A 25,918-nucleotide genomic window follows, 5' to 3' on the forward strand; every position below is an offset into this window, starting at 1 on the left:
AACATTTTTTCTATTGTATGACCATGTAATCTTGTAGTTGACATCCGGCTCTATTTTCAGGCAACATTTTGCGGCGATCACGCGATCGGCGGCCGAGATCTGAAGGGGGGGGGGTCAAATTGACCCCCCCCCCCCCCCGTAAAAACTTGGTCTCCAATAGCCCAGTTGAAATAGGGTTAATGCAATAGACTAGAAGCGTCTAGAAACTCTACATTGCTATTGAGTCGACAGCCGAATCACTGACACTGTGTTGCCAGAAGGTGATCTCGATTGATACGGTAAAAAAAAAAATGGTGAAATTTGGTGATTTATATAATTGTGATGACCTATGTAGTAAAAAGGACTTTTATTTGCCACCACATTCGAGCATCCACACAGCTGGGAGAATACCATAGTGCTATTGCACTCCCACGTCATGTGTGGCAATCATCTAAGTAAGAAATACGATGCATGCACTATTAAGTGTTAGTCCACTGTGACATCACACTTCTAGCTGAAGATCAACATGCTCACACATCATGGAGATCGATCCCCCTTTTAGCAGACGACAACGGGTACTATATTTGAACATTGTTTTTTATGAAAGTTACAGGTGACCTTAGGCATTGAAATTGGGCAGAGATCATCTTTGGGTCTTTCTAAATATGCTGATCGATGTAGCTAAAAAGTAATTACTAGCTTTTCTATTGATGCACACTTAGTATTTGTGTGGACAAAACGGAACTGCATATTGTCTTGTGGAGATGAGTTCTAAATCCATTTCTGAACATTGTGTTTTCATGCTTTCCTCCAGATAAAAAGACGTAACATGACAGTTCTTCGGGAGTGATGGTGATTTAAAGGAACTCGGTATAGGGGTCATCATTTGGAGAACGAAGACAGATTGATAGCTGTACAGTCTCTGTCACACCACGAGGGTGCAGATCACCAGATTGAAGAAGTACATGTAACAGATGTGGCCAACGACTAGCCATTGAATGCAGGGTTGACGAATGCTGGAAACACCGGGCCAACATCAGCGAAGGAGCCTCTGAGATATGGACTTCCATTGCACTAACCCTGCTGTAAGCTATTCTGTTGTTTTCCACGATGATTAATGAAGGGAGACTAGTTTGAAATTGATTCACATTTATTTTACATTCTAGAGTCTCAGTAATTACATAAGAGGCTACATTAAGAGACTGAAAGCTTTGTTGGTTTTGTTTTGTTTGAAGAAATGATTTTCAAGTATTAATTATTCTTCATGGAGCAGTTTTGGAGCTGTCCTTCTCTCTGAAAATGAAAGCCTTGAGAGGTTAGTACTCGTATTTAAGAAAAATGTGTACTTGCTGTATCGACAGAAGTGAAAACCATGTTATGGTCAGTCTTGAGTTGTGTAAGTAGAGCTGAACGTTGCTTATGGCAAATATGTATATTAAATGATTTTGCACTTCAAGTTTATAATGTAAACTGGAGGGACCTATTATCCTCATGCCATAATTTGTATGATTTGTAAAACCTTTAAATTTTACTTATTTGCCCAGGAATTCAACACACACATCACTCCAAGGGGGAGGAGATACTTCAATAGCTGATGGAAGGAGTTCTGACTGCTCCAAGGAGACACCTGCTTATCCAGATCATCGTAGCATATTTCTTGTTGATAATGGAAGCAGAAAACTGTACAGCGTAAGTTCAATTGTTTGAATACTGGTCTGGAAAACCAGTTTCCCATTGTCATGTCTTGTACTATACATTTCCATGCAATATACAAATTGTAGCACCATCTAATTTGCCTGTTCACTTTTGTTTTTGTCTTCTCAAATATAGAGAATAACAGACTAAAATGTGCCCCCCCCCCCCCAAAAAAAAAAAAAAAAAAAAAAAAAAAAAAATGAAGGGACCGGTAAGTATAACGTGGTAAATGAAGTGATGGTTATAGATTTAAAAATAAAGACTGATATACTTGTATGAAACATGTAAACAGAGTGTACCTACAAGACTCCGCGCTGACTTATTTTCTTGGTAGCCCCATTGGGCCACATGTAAATGATAATAGTCCTAATACTTATGATATAATTATAATAATGATGAATAAAAAAAATGGAAATTGATTTGCCATAAAGTTCGATGGATAATCACATCTTGTATTTTTCTACTAACTGTGCACATCCACACTTAACCCATCTGCATGAAATTTTCATTTGTATTAACTGATATTTGGTGTAAGAAGCACATGAATAAATGTACTTGAAACAGCGGTACTGAATAGCAATAGAAATTAATGCCAAGAAAAAAAAACATGAAAATAGTTCAGCCCCTTAAAAGATCGAAATGAGGGTCAATTTTTTGATGTTATATATTTGCTTCGTAGAATATGATTAACATTCTTCTTGCTTCCTTTTTAAATTCAGATACCCAAGTAGTGAGCAAAAGACGCGTTGAAGCCAAGGCAGTTGCGATGCAGTACCCCACTTTGTGAGACACCACACAAGGTGCACAAGGATATGTAAGTTTATACTCATAAGTTTATGTGATCTACAACTTTTTAGCCCTCTTTAGCAGAAAGCTTAAGTGACATACATGGTATCTTATTCATCTAGCTTGCAAAAACTTGAACATTTTCAACTTTTCTCCAGAGATAGTGGACAGAATTCAACCATACTAGGAGTTGATCATCCTTGTTTAGTTAGGGGGCAAGGACCCAAAGTTGTTCAGGATATGGTCATGAGCCCCCCCCCCCCCCCAAAAAAAAAAGGGGGCCTTTACAGGGAAATTAATTGCATCTATGTCTTAATTAAATCATTGGGCAAATATACAGGCAATGTGGGGGCTTTTGATAATCTTTGATGTACATGTTCATAGATGTCTAATAAATTTTGTGTGCAGATTGGTCTGATTCCATGACTTAGGTTGGATGTACGTAAACTCCAACGTAACGTAATGTAACGTAAGCTCCAACATGCCAGTTGCGCCGTTCATTTATTATAAACCTATTCTCGTTTTCTTCCATAAGAATGCCACTACATGTATTTCTACTGCTATCAGATCTTCATCAGTTATAGTCAACTCTGTGCCAAAGTGAAATTTGTTGAGACTCGAGAAAAAGCTTTGACCTACAATGCATTCTTATATTTCAGGAGTACCTGTATGACAAGGATCTCGGGATTCATTGAGTATCGTTTGGAGACCTTGAGGAGCTATGACACCACTCATCAACTCAGGCAGAGAGAGAGTAGTTGCAGCTCCCACCAAGCCCCTGACTGAACACAATTCCAACGTTAGATTAGAAGCCCAATGAGAAGAGACAGCTACCATCGGTGTATAGGCCTACGTACATATCCTTGCTTTTTCCTCTTTTGAGATACATTAAATGCTCCTCTGAAGTTGGAACTTACATTCTTGTTGAAGAGTCAGCCTCATCAGGCTCATCTGTAGTTGAACATGAAGCTGTTACCAGGACGTACTGCAGCACTTCAACACTAAAAGTAGAACAGGGTTCGTCGATGAAAAGAGTTTGTTTTGAAACTTCAAGCTGCCCTGAAAACAACCTTATTATAGGGAAGATTTTATTTTCCCAAACAACTGGCAGTATTCACCAAATATTGTGATGACACATAACGATCCAAATTCTGTATGTTCATCCATGCTTCCTTCCATGTGTCCATCTGTTACAGTTTCAGTAACTTTTTTGAACTTCAATCATAACCAAACTTGGATAATAGGTGCACTATGGTAACTTTCCCCTTATGACACACTTTGAAGTCACATGACAGGGTCAAAGCCTCAAAAGTCAAAAGACAAGGTCATTTGAAGTATAATTGTTAGTTTATTTTGGTTAACTGTTTCAAATTGCTCCCATTTGAAGAAGTTTTTTGTCAATTAGTGCTAGTTGATATTTAATTTGAATATTAGATGATCAAATATCAGTAACACAATAAACTGGCTTTAGTCAGAAACTGGCTTTCTGGTGAAAAAAAAAAAATTGATCTATTTTTAGGACAGAGACTGGTCGATCCCTGTACTGTTTTCAAAATGTGGTCTTAACAACTGCTAGTGAAGTGGGTAATGTTCACTGTGTCTATTTTAAACTCAACTGAGCCAAAGGCTTGAGTGAGCTATTGCGATCGATCGCTTTTTGTTCGTCATGCGTCGTGCATAGACTTTTACATTTTCATCTTCTTCTCAAGAACTGGTGGGCGGATATCAACCAAACTTGGTGGGGATCATTCTTAGGGGGTAGGGACCAAAAGTTGTTCATGTGGAGCATGTGGCCCAGGGGGACGGCCCCAAGGGGAAAAAGGGGGTAATCTTTAAAAATCTTCTTCTCCAGACCCCAAAACAATGCAGTTAATATGTTATTTGTAGATCTATACATTTACCTATAAAGAATATAGTTTGTTCATGGAAAGACCCAAGTTTCGGTGGTGGGGGCCAAGGGGAAAAAACACATGTCCATCTTCTTCAAACCGGAGTCCAGATTTCAGTCAAACTTGGTTGGGATCATCCTTAGTGGGTAGGGTCCCAAGGTTGTTCATGTTGAGCATGTGGTCGAGGGGGGTGGGGGGGGGGGGCAAGTGAAGATGGGAGAAACTTTTGTGCTCCAGATCCAAAAGCATTATAGGCAAGATATGGTGTATGTGGATATCTTTATAGGTGAAGAATATACGTTCATGACAATGCCTCAATACCTATGATAACCTCCTTAGAGCTCGGGGGGGGGGGGGGGGGCAGAGGGCAGAGGATAGGGCCCCCAAGAGAGGAAAAGACCCAGACCCGAACGCATTACAGTCAAGATACGTTTTAAGTAGATACCTTAAAGATAAAGAATATTCATGAAATGTTGTTCATGACAATACCTCGGAAAACCCCTTTGGACAGACTGTTTTGTGTACTAACATTGGTCTTGTACTAGTCTGATTTCATACCTTGATACCACCTTCAGAAATGCATCCTTTCTGTACAAAATGGCATGATATAAAAAGAAAGTCAAAATCTGAAATTTTTAGAGAATTTGTTCCGTTTGTTGTATTTTTAGATCAGATTAATACATCACATGTACCTACATTTGTATTGGATGTTACATCACTCCAAGCCTCATTACATCTTATTCTTATGGACAGTAATGTGTTTGTGTGTGAAAGTTTATGAAATATACTCTGTGATAACGAAATTGTATAGGAACCACACACATTATCTCAATGAGTTATTACTATATGCCTATGTTATAATCATTTGTAAGAAAGCAACCAGAGTCAGATTTCTCTAATTAAATTCCAAAATACATGTACTGTACATTTAGTACACAATCCTTGGGAATGAATTTCTGCTTTAGTTTCAGACTTTGCCTTGCGGCTACTCCTTGACACAGATTTCGAGTTGTATAGCCACATATAATTTATAGTTCTTAATACACTGTACAATAAAACATGCGTTATGAAGCTGAAATAATGAGAAGGATGAGAAAGACTCAAATCAAGTTTGTAGCCCATATTATACCAAAATTATGAATTATTATAAATTTGCTCTCATAGTGTTAAGTTGACTTGGTCATATGATTAAAGCTTTTGTGACTTGATTTGAGATAATTATCATTGAGAAATTTATAATGCATTTGGAGTTGGATTATTATACCTGTCCTAGCTGTAACATAAAACCAAAATCAACTGCCTAGTTCCTAGTATAGCAAAGTTATTCACATAATTAAAAAAAATCGCTCCCATAGACTTTATGTGTACCGTTTCTCTCCCCTCTCCCCCTCACCTCCCCCGCACCTTCATGGTTTTTTTTATTCTATCACTTGCCGTGTCACAATTTCATGTGCTTAATGAGCTCATATAACAATGAATCATAACATAATTTTTTTTTTTGGTCCACCCTTTTGGGTTGCAAGTTCACAACACATGGCCATTTACGGGTTCAATTTTATATAAATGTTGTATATAAGGAGATATGCAGTTGTAGAGCTTGACTCTTGATTTATTTCATGCTTCCCATTGTGCATTGAGTGTTTTTATGTAACCCTGTATATTCATTTGTTTATTCAATGCTGCAATTCAATTTCTTTTCAATTATGTAAGATTCATTTGTGATATTCATGATGCCTACATTAATTTGCTGCATTCGTTGGATGAATAAAATTTGAGATTTTTAACCTGATATTATTGCTTTTGTTTTAATGTATTTTCGTCACAGTTACATTATCTGCATACATGTAATTTCATTTCAGATTCATCTCCGAGACCTTGACTAGCTTTCGCTTGTCACGCATGCTGCACTAGGTTTGGTGAAAGCTAGTCAAAAGGGCCAGACCAGCAATAAGCTAGTCTAGCTGTTTGTACTAGCTCTATGTTAGTGTAACTTGACACCATCTACACTAGTTTAAAGCTAGTCGTTTTCTAGTCAAGCAGCAATGACTAGCCTTACTCAGCATAGTCCAGCATCCATTACAAGTCTCATGCTAGTCCAGCAGTCATGACTAGCATGGAAATCCAAAGCTAGTAACTTAGTTCAGCAGACATGACTAGCTTTTTGCTAGTCCAGCACTCTTTGACTATCTTTTGCCTAACTAGTCCAGCAATCACTACTAACATGATGAGTAGTTTTATGCTCATTACTAGCTTGATTTCCCTAGTCCAGCAGTGTTAACTAACATCATGACTAGCATTATGCAAGTCCAGAAGTCATTACTTGCCTTGGCTTACCAAGTCCAGTAGTCATTACTAACTTCACGGTAGTCCAATAAGCAAGTCAAGCTAGCATTACTAGAATAACACTAGTCCAGGGTGACACCATCTGGACTAGCTTCTTATTAGTCCTGCCTACCAATTTAGGTTGTGTGTGAGGGTAAAACATGCATGTTCATCGCTAGGTACGCCCAATATCAGATGCGTTTTGTTAATACTATCTTTTAACCCCAGATTTTGTAAAATACTTCAAGAAATATGTTCTCTTTCTCTTAATACTACCGTCCGTACAAAATAAAGTGATATAATATCTTTGATTCCAATATTGTGCCCCAAAAAGCAATGGAAACTATGCTTTTTCCTCTTTCACTCTCTCACAGATTTTCGGAGGAACATACACGATATTTTCTCCGTACGGGCGCCTTGTAAGTACAGCAGTTTGTTGAAGGAAGCAATACATACTAATCAACTTTCTCTACGCCCATATTTTTTCAACAGTCGACATTAGCAATGGCCATGTTTAAACAGAGTGATTATGCCTCAGCTACGAAGTGTAACCACACGCATGTTTTCGGATTGTTCGTCCATCCGTCATTCCCTCCGTCCATAGTCAATTTTGTTGACAACGTAACATAAGAACCGTTAAAGTTATTTCAATAAAAAATAGCCTATTAATGTACAAGTGGCCAATCTTGTGAATGTCAAATTGCACATGCTCAATGTCAAAGGGCAGTGGTCAAGGTTAATTCATTTTTTTGAATATCACTATTTCAAACATATCTATTCAATAGCACAAGGTTTTTTTTTTTCCTCAAACCTAATGTATAAATGCATTGATGGATAAAGTTTCTCTCTGGTACGTTTTTGGCCATTTGGTCAAAGATCAGAGCTCAAGTGAAAATACTAAAATTTTACGTTTTTCTGATTATCTCGGAAGAAACCCATACCCATAGCTGTGCAATGCCTCTCAATTCAACAATCTGGTGCACACATTTTGTTGAATAATATGGAAAATTAAAATGTAGCCATAGTCTGTGCATGGAGGGGACCGAGCAGGGGAAAGATGTGGAAGAGGGCTGTCGTCAACTCTTCCCGTAAACGGGAGCTTTCGATTTTTCTTTTTTAAACTCTGAATTTGAAATATCTCGTATACTTGTTGTTTTAAAGTTTACATCCCCCTAGTACATGTAGGACATTTTTGATTTTTCGAATTGAAATGGCAAATCATGCGCAAATCTTGCGAATTGATATCTTTAAGGAGTAAGATATTTGCTATAAAATCAATCTTTTTCAAAACAAAAGGCAAGCTATCATGAAATAGATTAACATTAGTAATAGTTTTCTTCCCAATTTTACCGAATAACCATAAGCTTATCAAGACAATTAGGATTTATCTTCAACCAAAGACTTTCGGTACGTGCAACTTTGTAATCAAATCGAACATGATTGTTATGTTCGATTAATGTATCATAGGTAGTATAAGTTAAGAGCACTGTTATAATACATTAGAAATATTCATTATTTATAAAGGGTGGCCCAGAAAGAATGGAACACATATGATCTCTAATTTCAGCAATATTCAATTCAATTCAATTCAATTCAATTCAATTCAAAGTTTATTTCATTTTACGACAAAACATATAAGTTACACTTCTTTTGACAACAGAGAATAAGGTAAACAGAACATGTATCGAAAAGAATGTAAAACAATTGAGGAGGACCTTATAGTAATTATACATTGTAGTAGAAAAAAAACAGAAGTGATCGAAATAAGGTACATGTATAACTTTGCTTAAAGTGCGAAAAATATTGCTGCAAATATGACATCATTTTGCAAACTGTTGGAAAGGTCATTCTTTTTCCAACAGAATGACACCAAGGTCTTTAATTTTGGTTAATGTGTTATGATTTTAGGATCATTTTTGTCAACTCTTGCAATTTTCAAAATATGATCATGTTGTACTCTCAGAGATACCGAAACCAGCGTGAATTCGGCTTGCAATAGAACCAGTAGCGTTCACATTGTGTGGAATGTAGGGCGGATGGTGTGATTGTCATTGTCCATTATTATTGCGAATAATGTGAATGTCATTGTGAATGCTACTGGTTCTATGGCAAGCAAATTCTCGCTGGTTTCGGTATCTCTGAGAGTGCAAAATGATCATATTTTGAAAATTCCAAGGGTTGACAAAAATTATCCTAAAATCATAACACATTAACCGAAATTAAAGAATTTGGTGTCATCCTGTTGAAAAAACAATGGCCTTTCCAACATTATGCAAATTGATTACATATTTGCAACAATATTGCTGAAATTAAAGATCATAGGTGTTCCGTTCTTCCTGGGCCATCCTGTATATCATTATGTAATTCTGGTAGAGTCATCGTCAATAATCCTGAATTTGTTTTAACACAATTATCAATATATATATATATATATATATATACATATACAAAAGAAGCTTCTACTTTATGTTAAATGTCTCTTTTGTAAAACAAACGCCTGTCTACATTATTCTCTGCGCTTTATCAAACACTCGAAAATTAATGTCTTGCTAGACTGACTGCAATTACTATCTAAATATGTAGTTAATTTCATATTTTCTCTTTCTCTCCAGATGAACCAAGTACTACAGCCAAATCAGGTATTGTCATAAGTGAAGAAAAAAAATCAACTTTCTTTTCAAACAAACAAACAAACAAACAAACGAACAAAATAAAACTTTCTCTGAGTAAACTTTTATTATCAGCGTTAAATACTTTTGCTTCCACCGTGCTAACTATCTCTTCATCTAATTGAGAATTTCTTTATAAATTATGAATTCGTTAACGTCTAGGTTCAAAGCAAAATAGATCCTTTAATATTGTTTACTAGCCGTTCCACTCCTACCAAAGGGTAGCAAAGGTTCACCACTAGGCACGCCTTGAAGGTTTTTTTTCTATTTTCATACCGAATTGGCAATATAATTATTAGTAGTTCATGGCAGGGGGTACTAAGTGTCTGCGGGCCCGTTCTCTCGATTTATAGCACACTTGGTGCGAAAATTAACCTTTGATATCGATTGAACATGTCATAGGTCTTCGTATTAAAACCACTATGAAGTTATATTCACATTGCTTTATTACGTTGAATCTCAAAAAGAGCCTTTCAGTTTTCTAACAGTAGAGAGGTATTTGCCCCCTTTATTTTTGAGGGGATGCGGATGGGGGATGGCGGAGTGGTAGCTCAGTGTAACCTATGGTTAAAGGCATACATCGCGATTATTCAAATATTATCCGTTCTTATTTTCATTTCTGTTACATACTTGCTTCCTATTTATATTTAGTTATTAGGCTATTATCACCATATACAGATCAATCTCATCAGCAGGGGTGCAAATGGGGCCATGCTTCCCCACCCTCGCCTTAATGTGATATCATCTTATCACACTTAAAAATGGATTTACCGCGCATCAGCAGTACAAATTTTTCATACATAGACGACTAAACCATTCTCTAGGTGGTAAGGAAATGGAATCACGATCGACACAATTTTGCCTCCATCCCACTAACCCCCCCCCCCCCCCCCCCCGGTCAAAAACTCCCAGTTTCGCCACTGTTTACGAATTGTACGATCAGGGGAGCTCCCTCCATTTTCATCCTTTTAGAATGTTATACTTGCGACCTTAAGCGTTTTGTAAAATGAGTTGCAATGATCATTTCATCACTCATAACATTTTACAAAGAGTCACTGGTATGCATTAACTGTATTATCATAATTATTTTCACTTTTATTTAAGTCATTGGGTGCGGACGGAAGTGCTTCTGATACAGTGTGTTTGGTGTATGACAAAAACATTTGACTGACGAGCAAAATGCTTGTAGGTGTCCATATTTCGGAAAGTAGAGATTTGTGATGCAGTTCAGACCAGTTCGGTTCGTTTATTTCATTTCCAACAATGCAAAACATTTTCATAAACAAAAATTACACAATATCAATACAATGTAGTAACAAAGAAACATACGTGAAGTTAACAATACTACGCATTACAAAAGCAAATGAAAATTGAATAAAAACTAAAGTTGCACGAAACCTTCCTTGAAACCTCACCACGACTTTTTACATGGCTTGTTTGCTGGATGTAGCTATGTAAGTTATGTGTTGGTATTTCAATGACTATGTCAAGAATGATATTGACCCCCCCCCCCCCAAAAAAAAAAAAAATGTGCCATCAGCCCTCATCACAAATTGTCGACGGACGACAATTTGTGTCGCAACAGACGTAGCCTGGTCCTAATTGTTCCGCAATAATATGTGGCATCTAAATTCTGCGCCTAAACATTGCCTATTTATGCATTTGTTGGACCATAGGTCTCCGTGTAAAATAAGTTAAATGAAGCGACTTCCTGGGAAGTTTTCACAGAAGTCCTGTCCCCTTTACTTATTGGCTGGCATTTTCTACCTGTCAAAACTTTCTTACATATTTAATTTTGCACAGGTCAAGCCTCCGCTTGACGTCATCACTTCCTGTCCACAGAAACAAGAATTCTCTGAAATGGTCCTGTTTTGACCAAGCTATAAACGTGTGCTTTTCCTCGTATTTTGACGTCACATAGGGTCAACTCATCCATAAGCATTTGATAACAAATCACTGTCTTTTACTTTCATTGTGCATCGCAAAATCTCCTTATTTCGGTCACGCTGGTGCAGGTTTTTGTCGTTAAAGTTGCATTTTTTCTCTAACCATTACAACAACATCAATTAAACAGTAATAAAATGAGACAATTTTTTACGTGACAAATGCAAAATATGTCATATCAATACAATTATCATTATTGTTATTATCGTTACTGTGATCATCATCATATGAATTGTGAATACTCGCTTTTTCGATGACCAGTTGTGGAATGCAATGCGCACTCTTTCGGTACTAAGTGCCTTCCCTCTAACATCTTAAAGCTGGCTCTCCGCGCAGGGAGGTAGGAAAGACACGCTATTTCAATGATACGTTATACCCTTAATACCAATACTATTTTTCGACAGTGAGTGTGCCCGGTATAAGTGTATGACGTAAATAGCTTTGCCATTGCACCTCTACCATTCGTATAAGAAATCAAGGAACAAAAAAAAAAAAGATACACAGTTTTTTGACAGAAATGACTTAATTAATATGTTTAAAAAAACTTGATAAAACAGTCTACAAAATTCAACGTGAACATCACTCATAACGACAATGAAGGTGGTACTGAACAGGGTTGTTCATCAATTCCAAAGCCCATTGTAAAAACGGTAGTTTGGTAGTGTCTCTCAGTAAACAACTTTAAAGTATAGTATCAGTACGAAAGTTTAGACTGCATAGTCTGCTTCATTCTCTCGTCAACTTGGGAAATTAAGATTATGAAGGTTAATTGTCTTCGACCCTGGTACTAATTAAAAAAGAAACCCCTTCATCTTTAATACCAAAAACAAAACAAAAAAATCACACAAAAATCCGCGTAAAAAGCGCAAGTTTGGTGTGTGTCAAAAAAAACAACAACTACAACTTCACTAATTGACATCCGCCCCCTCTCGGGTCATCGATTTCTGTGTGAAGATTAATCCAATCATATCTTAGAAGCAGAAGCAGACCTTCAATCTCTGGGGAATTCTCAACACTCGAATGGCTTCATGTTTTCTACAAATCTAAAACGAAAGCATTATGATCTCATACACATCACATACACCCTAGGATAATTGTAAAAAAAATCAAACTTAAAAAACAGGGTTTTTTTGCCTACATTCTATACATATTTCAAAAATAAAAGGGCTTTGCTTTCCTGCATGTGGCACTTTTTCGCCCCTCCACCTAACGTGTCTGGTCTAAAACTGTCTGTGGTGGAGCATTTTCCGCATAATAGGCCGAGATGCATATGTGACCTGTGACCATGTGGCAACTAAATGAAATGTTTCTCAAATGTAGAGAAAAATGTTATGATTAAAAAAACACACAAACTCGTCAAGCCTAAAAGTGCACAATTCTGAGTTATCATACATTCAATATAATTGTCATGATTATGTTTGTCGCCATCTTGAGTTCAAAATTGGACACTGAGCAGTTGCCTGCGCTTTAAATTTCTTTTTCTGTTGTGAAGGAAATATGCATACAGTGTTGAAACAAAAGTGCATGGACTTAAGGTCACATACTATAAAAGGACCTTTTTCTTTTTTTACTTGAAATTTTTTCACTTGTTTGGACACTTTTGTAAACCATTTCAGTTACTTGGTAGATGGGAATGGGCTTATGCATTGGGTATGCACTGCAAGTTTCATCTGACCTCTGTAGCATGTTAAATGTTGAGGAATTAATGAAGGAATCTTGAAGTATATGAAAATATATCATTTTGTTGATAATAATAAGACTACTAGTTATATTACAATCACAAAAAAAGATAATTTGCTTTTTACTCCTCATCACTGTCATACACCTTTCTGCCATCCTCTTTTCGCATACCTGTAGCTCTTTCTCTCTCCCTCTCTCTCTCTCTCTCTCTCAGCTTCTGCACATTTATTGCAATGCACACACACACACACACACACACACATGCACGCACAAACAGACAGTCACGTCCCCTCTCTCTCTTCTCTCTCTCTCTCTGTCCCTCTCTTACTACACATCTCTTCATTCTAAACAGACAATTTTGAGAAATGATGAAAGCATCCCGACATATCATATTGACAGAAATGAAGAGTTCGGTTTCAAGAGGTACTACATCCATAATTTCAAGTTCTGAGGGAATTTTTTTTTTTTATTATCATATTTAGCAAGCTCAGACTGGAATTATATTTCCCCCTATTATACTGCTGAATGATACGACAATAAAACCACTCTCTAAGAAAATCCAGGTCCATACATTTGTTTTTAATAATTAATCATTTTTATATTTTTGTGGATGTAGTACCTTTTGAAACCGAAAGAGGATGTAGTACCTTTTGAAACCGAAATTTCACATACCAGAGATATACTTTATTCAATGTGATGTTATGAAATGTTTCGAGGATTTATTTTTTTCCGGCAATGGTGTTGATGGGAATGGGATACAAGGTCAAGGGGGCCTAGGTAATTGACAATGCCCTGCCCTATTTAGCAGCAAGAATAACAAACCAATATGCACAGCTAATGCCCCACTTCTCCGTTGCCGACCAATATTTTGAATAAATGATTTGTCATTAGGCATTCAGTCAAATTATCACAAGCTTCAAATGTTCTGGATCCATCGAGCATGGGGGCGGGGGGATCCATTATGTATAAACGGTTATAGATGGGGAGGGGTCACAATATCTTACCAGGTGATCTCTCTTCCTTCTTTCTTTTGTTTTTTTCTCACAAGCTTTATCTTATGATTTCTTTTCTTTTTCTTCTTTGTATTAATTTTTTGGCTATTTTTCTTTATATGAATTCTCCCTTTACACGTGTCTCAAGAATACTGTATTCTTTGTCTCTTTTTTTCATTTTTTTTTCTATGAAACTTGGAAGTGAAAAGGTTGAAAAGCAGCATCTGAATGTGCTGTATTTTCTCAACGCTGTAATTGAATTCATTATATGAATTTCATTCTGGTATGTTCTTTATCAGGTAAGATAAATCTGATAACCTAAAAGCTTATAAAATCAAGACCGTTGGAGAGTAATAATTATGACCACCTATACTAAACACAAATTTGGTATTACCCTTGTGACATTGTATAAGTAAAACGTTTCATTTACAAGAATGAATTTGAATGTAGTGTTCAAAGCTTCATGCCACTACGTAGATTCCAGCCCTGGTACTTTACATTATGCATGTATAGAATAGCACAGCATACCCACACGTAAAGCACTTTTTGTAGGGATGTAAGAATTTCATGTCATTGTATACATTTAACAAAGTAACTTTGCTTTCAGACTAGTTGTCACACCTTGATTAGCTGTGAAGCCATTTATATGAGGCATAGCCCATACCTACAAAGTGTTTGTACTTAATTGTGGGGACAATTTATGGCTCAAACTCAACACCCTAGCAGCAACGCACAGTACCGGTAACTAACAGTAAATGCAGTACGTGGGACTACATGAAAGTCGCGTAATTTCTCCATTCTCTTCTCCGTTTCTCCTTTGCTCTTGTCTACTGCTTTTAATTCTTTATCATTTTCTTAGGATGGTTTGTTTTGTCAATGAGTTCTCCTTCATTTACCTCAATTCCCTGATCAAAATGTGATGAGATTTTCAAGATATTTGTTAGACTTGCGTGGTGATTCTAACAGAAACCAAAAAGCCAAAAGCCAGCTTCTGTTGTTTACAGATTAAATGAGTAGACAATGGTAGAGGGTCAAGTCAATGCTGCTCTCTGATTGGTCATTTTCTCATTGATGTCATTGGAGTGGATGTAGTACCTTTTGAAACCCAACGAAAATGGATGTAGTACCTTTTGAAACCGAACTGACTTTTAAATGTAATTTTTAAACAGTTTCTGGTTGGATATTCAGCTTTTCGTTCGTACAAGTGTAAAGACGCCCTAAAAATGAGTACCTCGAGACCAAAAAGTGGATTATGATGGAAAATTGATGTAGTACTTTTTGCAAGTGAGCTCTTCAAATATACTTTTCTGTATAAAAGTTAATGTTCATTTTCAGCTTGTCCTCGATTACAACATGTAATACTGGTAGCCTCTTAAGGATTGCATAATTGAATTCAGTATGAAGATACATGCACTTGCAGGCAGCACTCTCAGTTGCAGAGCAATCAAGTTTGAATGATACAGCATGTGACATCAAGATTAAAGCCTTGATGATTGCAATGTACAAGCAGAATGGTCATCGTTGTCTGAAATTCTCAAAACCAATCAGCTGCATGAAAGTTACAAGCAAACCATACGAAGACATTCACCTAAATAAAATGTTACATCTAAATACTGAACATGTAAATTTGGAAAAGGCAAATCAATCACCATAAAACTACGTCTTGTTTCCTTAACATGCTTGCAAATGTACTTTTTGAACCTGCCTCAACCAATACCGAAGTTTTCGGTATGGTTCCACATTAGAAATTGAATATCTGAATATAAGAACGACCCAAGTCCATGGAAGGTCATTTCGAGTAAACTTTAAAAAAAAACTTCATATCTTTTTTATTAGTCCAATGATATTCTATTTAACTGTGATGGGAATGGAACATTGTATATACAAATTAGTACATATATTATCATCACAATTAACATTTACGTTCATTGTGGAGAGGTCGTTTTTGTTTGTGATGAACTTGGGTCGTTCTTTGAATCATAATGATTATGGACTTGGGTCGTTCTTTGAATCATATACAGGATAGGCTGCTATATTAATAGTATGGTAAAATTAATAGATAAGATAGTTTTGTTACTTTTTTTAGCTTTTAGTCCGTATGGCCTACAAAAATGTACATGTAGTTGTCTACCATAGTATAATGTCCCTCATCACTATATTGATTCATCATGTGTGTGTGTCTGTGTGTGTGCACGTCTAGACATGGAGCTATAATGTGCATATGTGTACGTGTTAAATGCGTGGAAATGTCTTCCATCTGTCTCTTTGTAATATAAGGAATAATATGTGGACGATAAACTATAGGAACCGCTACAGTTCCCCCGCTGAAACTTGGCACATGCATAGATAAGTGGATAAAGTTGTCCCCATCAAATCACGGTTGCACATACCTAAGATCAAGGGTCAAAGGTTACTGGTCAAGTTTAAATTGCAAAATGTCACAATTTTCCCCGGTCGTGTCTCTGCAGTGTGGGAAAGTATCTTCATAAAGTTATAATACACACGTATTCCTAGACATCAATTCTCTGAATCTGTTTGGCCATTTGTTCAAAGGTAAGGTAAAAATGCTGTCATTTCACTAGTTCCCCCCTCTTCCAAAATGGTTTGATTGCTACAGTTCTAGTTACTCCTAAATTTAGACCATACATAGGCCTATTACCAACATGCGCACTGAAAACACGAATTTGTCCACATTTTCCCCCCATAATGTTGTGTTATACAAACATGCTGGATCTTGGTTCTTTTGCAATTTTTTGTACCTTTCCCCCACTGCTTTAAAGCCTTTTGCTCTTATTTTGCTTCTATTCCTTCGTTTTCCCCCAATCTAACTCCTCCGATCACTGTCCAGCAAGTCATTTTGTGTATACATGAATAGGCCTGGACAAGGAGTGATGAGAGAGGGCGCTAAAATATGAATGTAAGAATGACCCGCGTCCTGGACTTGGGTCAATCACACCTATACTAGCTGCAGCTCATGGTCTATAAAATCACTGCTGCATGTAACATCATGTGAATGCACTTTATTATTGTGAGTGTTTCTCCAGTTACAAAGGAAAGAAATCCATTTGCTGTAATTAACGTGACAGAGATGAATCGACGTCAGCTTAAAGTTTTACGAATAATAGTTTAGGGGAAAAAATGCCCTGAATAAATTGAGCTTTAATACTGAAATGTCTGAAATTATCTGTCCCTCTCAATTCCTTGTTCTCACAAAATCTGATAACTTTAATTAATTGTTAATGGCTAGTCTTTAAGCTGCAAGCAAACATTACCAAAATAGATACTGTTTCACTGTAACTCATAGTATTAATTCACCTGACCTCAAGTTTCTTACTGTACAATGCACCAACCCATAATGCAACTTTACAAATGGTCATTTTTAGCTATTCTTCCATGGTACTATAGTTTGTGAGGTACATACTGCAGTGCATGTCACTAAAAAATTTGTTAAGTGTTATCTAAATTTTCTTGATACCACACTACAAACAAATCTTCAGCATTGATATTTACTTAATGAATATTATAAAAATGGATACATAAAGTATTTACTAACATCAAAAATAGTTCTACATACCAAAAGTTTGCACGAACATTTTCACCAATTACCTCAATGTGCTAATGTTATAAAAAAAAATAATAATAATGCATTGATGTACATGCCCGGTAAGAACAGTTTCTCTCATTTTTGTAAAAATTTCAGCTACATTAAAACTAAGAGCAAGCACCACTCTAATCTTGTAATTTCCTCAAGTCATTTTTTTTTTTGTATATCCAAAGAACACTTGAGCATCACCCATCAACAATCTATACTTATCAGTTGTGCATTATGAAAATGCTGTCCTTCCTATTAAAGTTAACGTATCTAAAACTTTTACTGTTATCCCTCTTAAACAGTGCGGCTACTGGAAGTCAGATTATACAAAGCTAAACACCTATATTGTTAACAATCAACATTCACTAATAATGCTGTCTTAATCAATGACCGTTATCATACAACTGTTTGTTACAATTGTTTATTGAAGAGAAAATGTGACCCTGCATCACAAAACCAAGAAAACGTCACCAGACATGGATTTTTCATTTAAGGGCAGATTCTGAAAGAACGAACTTTAAGCTTTGAAATAATGTATAACTCAATTCAAATGGACTCCCCTAACATACCTAAATACTGGAAAGAAAACACACACTCCGGAAAAGTGTTAACTGAAAAAAAAGAGGCTCTGAAGTACTGGGTCTATTCAAGTGCTTAATCTTTATCAAGCCGTGCTAGCTGTGCGATGATAGAGACAAAACACAGGATGTATACCACCGGAGCATCAACAATAAACGAATTATCAGATTAAGCTGAAATTGAGCATGTTCTATGAAGACATTCTTTATAGGATTAATGCCAACTTTCAAAGCGGTAGCGTTATGCTTACAAAAGTTATCAGACTTGAAATTAAAGCGTGTGCAATGGAATTCAAGAAATGGAAAGGGACCTCAAAAGGCGCACCTGACCATTCTACCCTCCCCCCAAAAAGGGTTGTAGAAAAACTGCTGAAAACACACTTTTCCATTTATGTTATAATCCTAAACTAAAGAGTAATGTAGAAGAAGAATCTAGGTCTTTCAGAAAATACGAAAAACTCAAGATTGACTCGGTTGACCCATTTCACCTTTTTTGAGTCCTCACACAAAACCATGGGATGCGACTTTTTGTTCGTTTTGTGATGCACGGTCACAAATAGTCTTGCTTGAGACGATGTATTTCGAACATAATTTCTGACTATAACTTTATCATGAACATTGATAAATCCATTCAATTGTAGATTCCCTAACGTATTGATAAACTGTCTTCATGATTTGTCTTGTTGTTTCTCATTTATCTGGGTTTTTTTAAAGATTGGGAACAGATGTTTAATGGAAAAAAATACCAAATCTTACCATGTAGACCATGGTAGCTTTGCCATTAGATTATACACGGTAGGAGACATTATACAACACCTCAGAATGATGTCGAATTGTGATTGGCCAAGAACATGTCACATGACATTCAATAGAAAATACCTATCAAACTAATTGAGAGTGACAGCCATACAATAGGCCCCTGGCATGGGCCTATTGCACGGCTCGAAGGTACTATAGCACGGCTTCGCGGGGGGCTACTAATGCATGGCCGCTCACAGAGTTCTGTGGCTCACACTAGCAAAGCGCCAACAAACTACGTGCTGGCCGGCTGCGCTGCGCTGCCGGTAAGTCTCACAGACCAGGCGCGGCGGAGTACTGCAACGTTAACGTGTACGCGCAGCTACTTTACCTAGCTAGTTGCATGTATTGCGGCCTTTATACCTACTGCTGTGTTTTTACTTTTGACTCTGATCTGCTACGTGGACCACAGTGATCCCAAAATCAAGACTTCATTTCAACTTGAGAAACAGTAATTTGATTATTTTTCTGTGTTTTTATACACAATCATTTTCGGAAATAGACAAAGTCTAGACCTACTACTAGATCTACCGACATCTCAGATCGGCCTAACAGTCAGGCCTAACTCGATCTAACGTAGCGTAGAATGGGTATAGACCCTGCGGAGTTTGTGATTCCTGTGACTGTGTGGTCGAATCATGACGAGTGTTTGAAAGCAGTACACAGGGTGGTTTACAATTCTCGGCCTAATTGTTACATTTATTTTGGGGCCTTCCTGAGTTGGCGGTCACTAATTTAGTACTGTGATTGTGGACAAGGTGTTGTATAAAACGAATAATTTATGATTTTGTTCGTACATTGGGGCACGTAATACCGCACGAGGCGCGAGATTCGCCACTGGTCTATTCAACGCGGCGCTACGCGCCTTGTTGAATAGACCAGTGGCTTATCTCGCGCCTCGTGCGATATTCGTGCCCTATGCACTCACAACTCATAAATTATTCGTATACTATATTATGGACTATTATACAAATATACCAGGCCTGAGAGGCTCTGGTGCTACTGAAGTCACCGAAGGCACATAGTTTCAACCGGTGCCTCGAAAGATTGGCCTGGTATATTTGTTTTATATCCCTCCCAATGAATTTAAGAGTATTCGACTGCTGGTATTCTGTAATTTACCTCTTTTTAAGTTTTTCCTGTTAAAATGCAAGTATACAGTGTAAATTTGGGTAGCATTCAGTAACAGCGTATAAGGTTAGATTAGGCACTGGAAAAATTCTAGCGATTAAAGCATCGAGTGCCACTGTAAATTCGTGTGATTCGTACGGTTCGTACGGTAACTAACTCGTCAGACACTCTAAAAAATAATTATTAGGAATGAAATTACGGGAAATAGGGCCTACTGTTAGACAGGTAGAACTAACGTTAGGCTTAACTAGCGCTAACGTTAAAGCAGGCCTACTATCTACTGCAGTTTCGTTTGTCAACATCTTTTGGGTGGGTCGCTCGAGTTAGTGAACTGCGAGACCAACTTTCAAACGGCGAAGCATGAACTCCCCAAAGGCCTACGGTACGTCGAAGAACCCTAGCTTGCTTATTGTTGTCTAATTATAGATCAACGATATCGCCTACTCTGTTGTAACGTAATACATTTTTTTCTTTTTAGGTAGAATGAGGGCTTTATAAGAGTCTCTGAGTCTCTCTAACGTAACCCGTGTCGCATTGAGTGTATGCGTGCCTTGTGGTTCTCGAGAAGTGCAGTGATCTAAGGCGCCGCGATACCCATTCATTTGTACATGACATCCCTCGCGAAGCAAAGGTGCTGCGATACCCATTCATTTACACGTGAAATATTTCGCGTCGCGAAGCGAAGCAAGAAAGGCGCGAAAATCACCAGCGTGGTATAGTTTTTACCATTTCCCTAGGGAGTATAGTCATTTGTATGGTAGAATTATGTTTTGTTGTTTACAGTGCTCTCGACCAATCAGAGGACGAGAAGCAATTTGTGAGGGATATAATAGAAGCTATATTACATATTATGCATGATATATGCACATCCATTGATGTGTTGTAACAACCATAGAGTATGTATCTTTCGGTACATTATCTACAAGTTATGAACAAAGTCAAGGGTCCGAGTGTACGATGAATTCCCAAAGCAGACACAACTTCTTTAATTTCATTCCTGTATGGAACAACATTTCAATCCGTAATATCAGATTTCAATTCACTTATTATTTCTAAAGAAAGAAAAGAATCGTACAGAAATATGCAATTATGTTATACAAAAATCACAAGTTAATGAGGTGAGACAGTTACCCAAACAAGCACAACTATCTCGACAAATTATAAAAGAAAAAAAACCCCACAAATTTCTATTTACAGCAGTATTCATATCTGTAATCTTTCAAAAATAGGAGAAATACAATGGGGATTAAAAAGCAAGCTTGTAAGGTCATAGGTCCAAGAATAAAAACAGGTATATGGAACAATGGAACACTGATACACAATTTTAGACCAATAATGATTGAGGAAAAACATACGCACACACACAAAAAAAAGGAGGAGGAGGAGGAGGTTGTGACCTAACTAAAATATGTCTCAAATAATATTCAAAGGGAAAGAAGAGAGGTTCATCTACATTATCAAAGAGTAATAATGAAAACAATCATTCTTATTTATGCTATGGAGAAGGCAGTATAGGATCTTAACCCTTGAATGTATGTTGTAAGCAACAACTTATGGAACTGCCCGTAAAACAGTCAAAGAAAGTGGAGCCAAATCAGGAAATTCATTGTCCTATTGCAATTGTGCGTATATCATAGGCATTATGGTATACGTGTGGCCGAAAGCATATACAGAAAGTTTTTCCTATTATTTTTTAAGTGCCATCTTCAAACTGCCATCTTCAAATTGACATTTTGAGTTGAACAAGTTAATTACTAAAGATACACAGATAAGTTCAATGTTTAATATTCTTTCACCACACAGACTTAAATTGTTGGGAGTTGGTTCCCTCTGAAACTATGCATTTGTATTGTCATCTGGCTGGTTTCCACTTTCTATGGCATGTAGATCTGCTGCTGACACTGTTTCTTCAGCACCTTCGACCAGGTTTTCAGCTATCTCCTCACTAATCAGATTCCCAGCAGAGTATTGAATAGATCTCTGCATAACGTCAAGTCAAAAAGGAGACATGATCAAGATTGGTTGAATTTAAAACTACTGGTAGCCATAATCAAAAGCGATCAAAGTTATGTATGTCGTGACAGAGATCAAGCAACACCACCCTTGCCAGAATAATCGCTATCACTATGGCATTGGAACAATTGCAGCTTCAGATAAAACGGAACCAATACCTTCATTATGCCATGATTCTTATTCAAAAGCTTGATATTAGTCACTGAAAGTTTGAGACAAATCAGGAAAGAAATAAGGAAATCCCAGCTTTGTAAAGTTTAACACTCAATAGAATAGAGCTTGTGACATATTTGCTGGCATGTCTTCAAGGTTTGATACTCATAAAATTTCACATCATTCAACTTTTCTCAACAATTATAGTAACTCGTCTGAAATTCAAATATGGCACGAACGATGTATTTTGCAAGCGCATAATCAAGAGAAAACTATGAAAAAAACTGAATATTTTTGTAGAAAAATAGAGAGACATAATGTCCACTAGTTCTTCACCCTAAGTTAATTTGTCGCCATCTTCAACTAATCTTAATACTCAAAGAGCTGTAGCTTTCAAATTCTTTGTCCGACTGACTCAAAGTTGCAATCAATCAATCTAACATGTCAAGCATTTGAATAAGAGAAATTTCATCTGAAGGTATTGGTTCCCTTAAGCAAATTCACAACCTACAACCTAAAATCTTACTATTTTAACATTGACAATTGTCTCGGATCACACGTACGAAGGTGCACGGCCGCTTGTAACCAAGGCTTTTAATAGCTTTTAATAGTAACCCAGTATCTTCTGTTCCACTAGAGACTACTGAAACACATTTCAGAACATAAACGTTCTTTTTGTGCAGATTATTCCCTCATATTGATTAGTCCATCATTGGACACTGTTTAAATGGGGCTGTTGCACACGTGTACATGACCTTTTATGTGGTTTAAAAATGATGCTACATATATTTCTGGAATATAATATAATATTTCTTATAATATTGTCAAAGATTCTATGGTGGGTTGTTCCATCGGAAATGCACGTATGCCAAGGAAGCGCAGACGATCGTCAATACTTTTTGCCACATTACTAAAGAATTTGATTTTGAATTGTAAATTCAAGAAGAAGATCTGACAAGTCATGTAAATGGGGACCGACCAATTTACATTGTACTAGTATACAGTAGCTTTCAAGCATAATTACAACGAGAACCTAAAACATTACCAGCTGGCTTACTGGAAACCAATGGAGATGGTTCAGGATATTGTAAGTATTCTTAATTACTCCTGTCAATTTGTTTTATTGCAAAATTTAATTTTGATATTTACCCCAATAAATAGCCAATGCCACTTTATACGACTTGACATTTACTTTTGCCGAAGCATTGTTATCAAGATTGTGAATACATTCAAAATGTCTGTTAACTCCACATTCACGACACTTCTGTCTCATGACATGAATATCATGTTTAATATACCCCCCCCCCCTCCAATTTCATCAGATTTGCATTCGAATTATTAAAAAGGCGTTCAAATTCAAGCGATTTTTTTGCCACTGCTCTGGTCTCACTTTAATTCTGTAAGCATTCCATTTCGTTTCAGGTCATCCTTTTTAAAGATTTTTTTTTTCATTCACTTTAAAGAGATATTCATTCAATTTAAGGACTCAAAGTTGGCATTAGATTTCGCGCCAACTGGATAGATGATCAATTTCATGCCATATACCAATTTCAATTTCATTTATAGGAGTACAACTTCGCACTTTGAAATTTCAAATTCAATGAACATTAAGAGGTCTAAAGCTTTTCGACGGGTTCTTCGAACTTGAACTCGAACTTGAACTTTCTTCTTCTTTTTTCCCCATTTGTGATGTATTGGATTACTGTATACAATAACATTTTAATTTCAAAGTTTTATTTATTCAGTTTACTCTATTAATTGTTATGGTCTGTATGATTTTGTCTTCCACCTTCAAATTACCCCCTATACAGTATCTATGCAACATCAGGGAGGTGAGACGTCTCATTTCCCTGGTAGGCCTGGGGCCTATCATTGAGGAAATGGCCATACATATTGTATCTCAAAATGTTGTCTACATATAAATGTATACTTGTATTTTAATGCCATTTCTACTTTCTCTGTGTCCATATCACAAGTTGCCGCAATCGGGTCAGCTTTAGACTTGTTTCACCTAAGTGTTTCGCAAGTGATATAGTCCTGAGCACTAATTGTCAAAAAGCTTCGCCCGCAAACTCTGTCCGTACTCAAGATATCCATGTATACTCTTGTCTATCAGCGTTAAAGTCGTGTGTGAATACAATGTGCATTTATGTGTTTCAAAGAAGATTTCATAAGAGCTTTCATAATAGGCCCTATATTAGCTTTATTAGCTAAGGCAAAAGATTTCTTTAAAATTACATTAATTTTTCAATTCAATTCAATTCAATTCGTTTATTTCCATTTCAATCACAATAAAAACAACATGAAGCATTCCGTGTTACAGATGAACATAAAAAACATGACATATAAAAGAAACCACAACAATGACATCAGAATTACAGTCATAAATTGTTCAAGATTACAACATGCAACAAGTAAAGTGGAAAGTGGTGTACACATAAAAAGGCCTGTAGGCGCGCGTACACCGTTGTTACAAATCATGTAAAATTGGAACCTAAGTTATTTTCAAAAATCATAAATCAGTTTTATACAGAAGATACACAAAAGAACATCAAACATCAAACAAAAACAAAAACGAAATGAACAAAAATAATTGTTAAATACATCAATGTAATTTTAATAAAAAGACAAAAGATGTCTTTATACTGGTTCTTAAATGAATTACCGTTCCACATCTCTTTTGGCGGACTTTACCAATTTTTACGCCTATTCGCCGATACACACAGAACTTTGTTAATTAAGGTTAACTAGTATGATGTATTTTATTGTTCTTCTGTTCGCTTATGGTGTGATACACAGGAAAGCGGTTTGCTTCGGCTTTGGGGAGTTTCATGATTTCAGACCCGAGTTGACCAATATAGTATTGTGCGAAGAGCGGTTTTGCCCGCATGCCGGCGACACCCATAAATTATGGCCAACAGGTGGTGTCGCTCGGAGCTTAGTTGGGAAGACCGCCAAGGGGTCACGCCCATGCTCTCCGGCGATAGGGCTGAGCTGACCCGCGGAAGTAGTGGTACTTATCTCTTCGTGATAGTAGGCTTGCTAAGGGCGAAAAAAGGGGCGATCGCTGCATTTTTTAGTACAAATGTCTTACTTGGCACAGATGTTCCCAAGGACAAATGAAAAATTTTCGTCTAAAGAGACAATCTGTGTCTATGCAAATAAATCTTAATTTGCATAATTTATGCAAAATACATATAAAAATTATTGAAAATATATGTGCATCCAGCAGAAATACCTAATTTGGTAGAAGTATTTTATAGAATATGTGCAAACAATTCCTGCAAAAATTGATTTCATACCTATGTAAATAAACAAAATGTGCATAATTATGCAAGATAAATGCAAATTGCTTTGTAAGCAATTAAAACCCCCTTAAATCTCTTCCTATAGATATATCTTACCCGTTGTAAACACTCTATGAAACAAAATGAGAAAAGAATTTGAATACTTGAACTATCATTACCACCTAATTTACATAATAAATTACTAAAGAAAGTAAATTAAAAACATTTTTCTTACACAGTCTAAGAACTGCATTTTATGATAAAACTACCAAAGTAGTATGCATATCCTTTTGTCAAAAGGAAATGGTTTGTAATATCAAAACACTATTTCTCTATCCAAATACCACCTAATTAGCATATTACGCATATTAACACCCGAATGTACCAGATGTTAATGGTCAAGGTCGACT

At 36.6% G+C, this 25,918-nt stretch overlaps 1 long non-coding RNA gene across 1 annotated transcript; it reads left to right on the top strand.

The window, feature by feature from the left end:
* The first annotated feature begins 309 nt into the window (after positions 1-309).
* On the top strand, positions 310-3,754 carry LOC139744435 (uncharacterized). The gene is made up of 4 exons (XR_011711827.1): positions 310-1,064; positions 1,524-1,668; positions 2,394-2,488; positions 3,120-3,754. It is a non-coding gene; the product is annotated as an uncharacterized lncRNA (long non-coding RNA).
* Positions 3,755-25,918: the final 22,164 nt, after the last annotated feature.

Source organism: Diadema antillarum, unplaced genomic scaffold, assembly GCF_040938485.1.
Source record: "Diadema antillarum isolate AM-2024a unplaced genomic scaffold, OU_Dant_1.0 seq00001175_RagTag, whole genome shotgun sequence".
NCBI lineage: Eukaryota > Metazoa > Echinodermata > Echinoidea > Diadematoida > Diadematidae > Diadema > Diadema antillarum.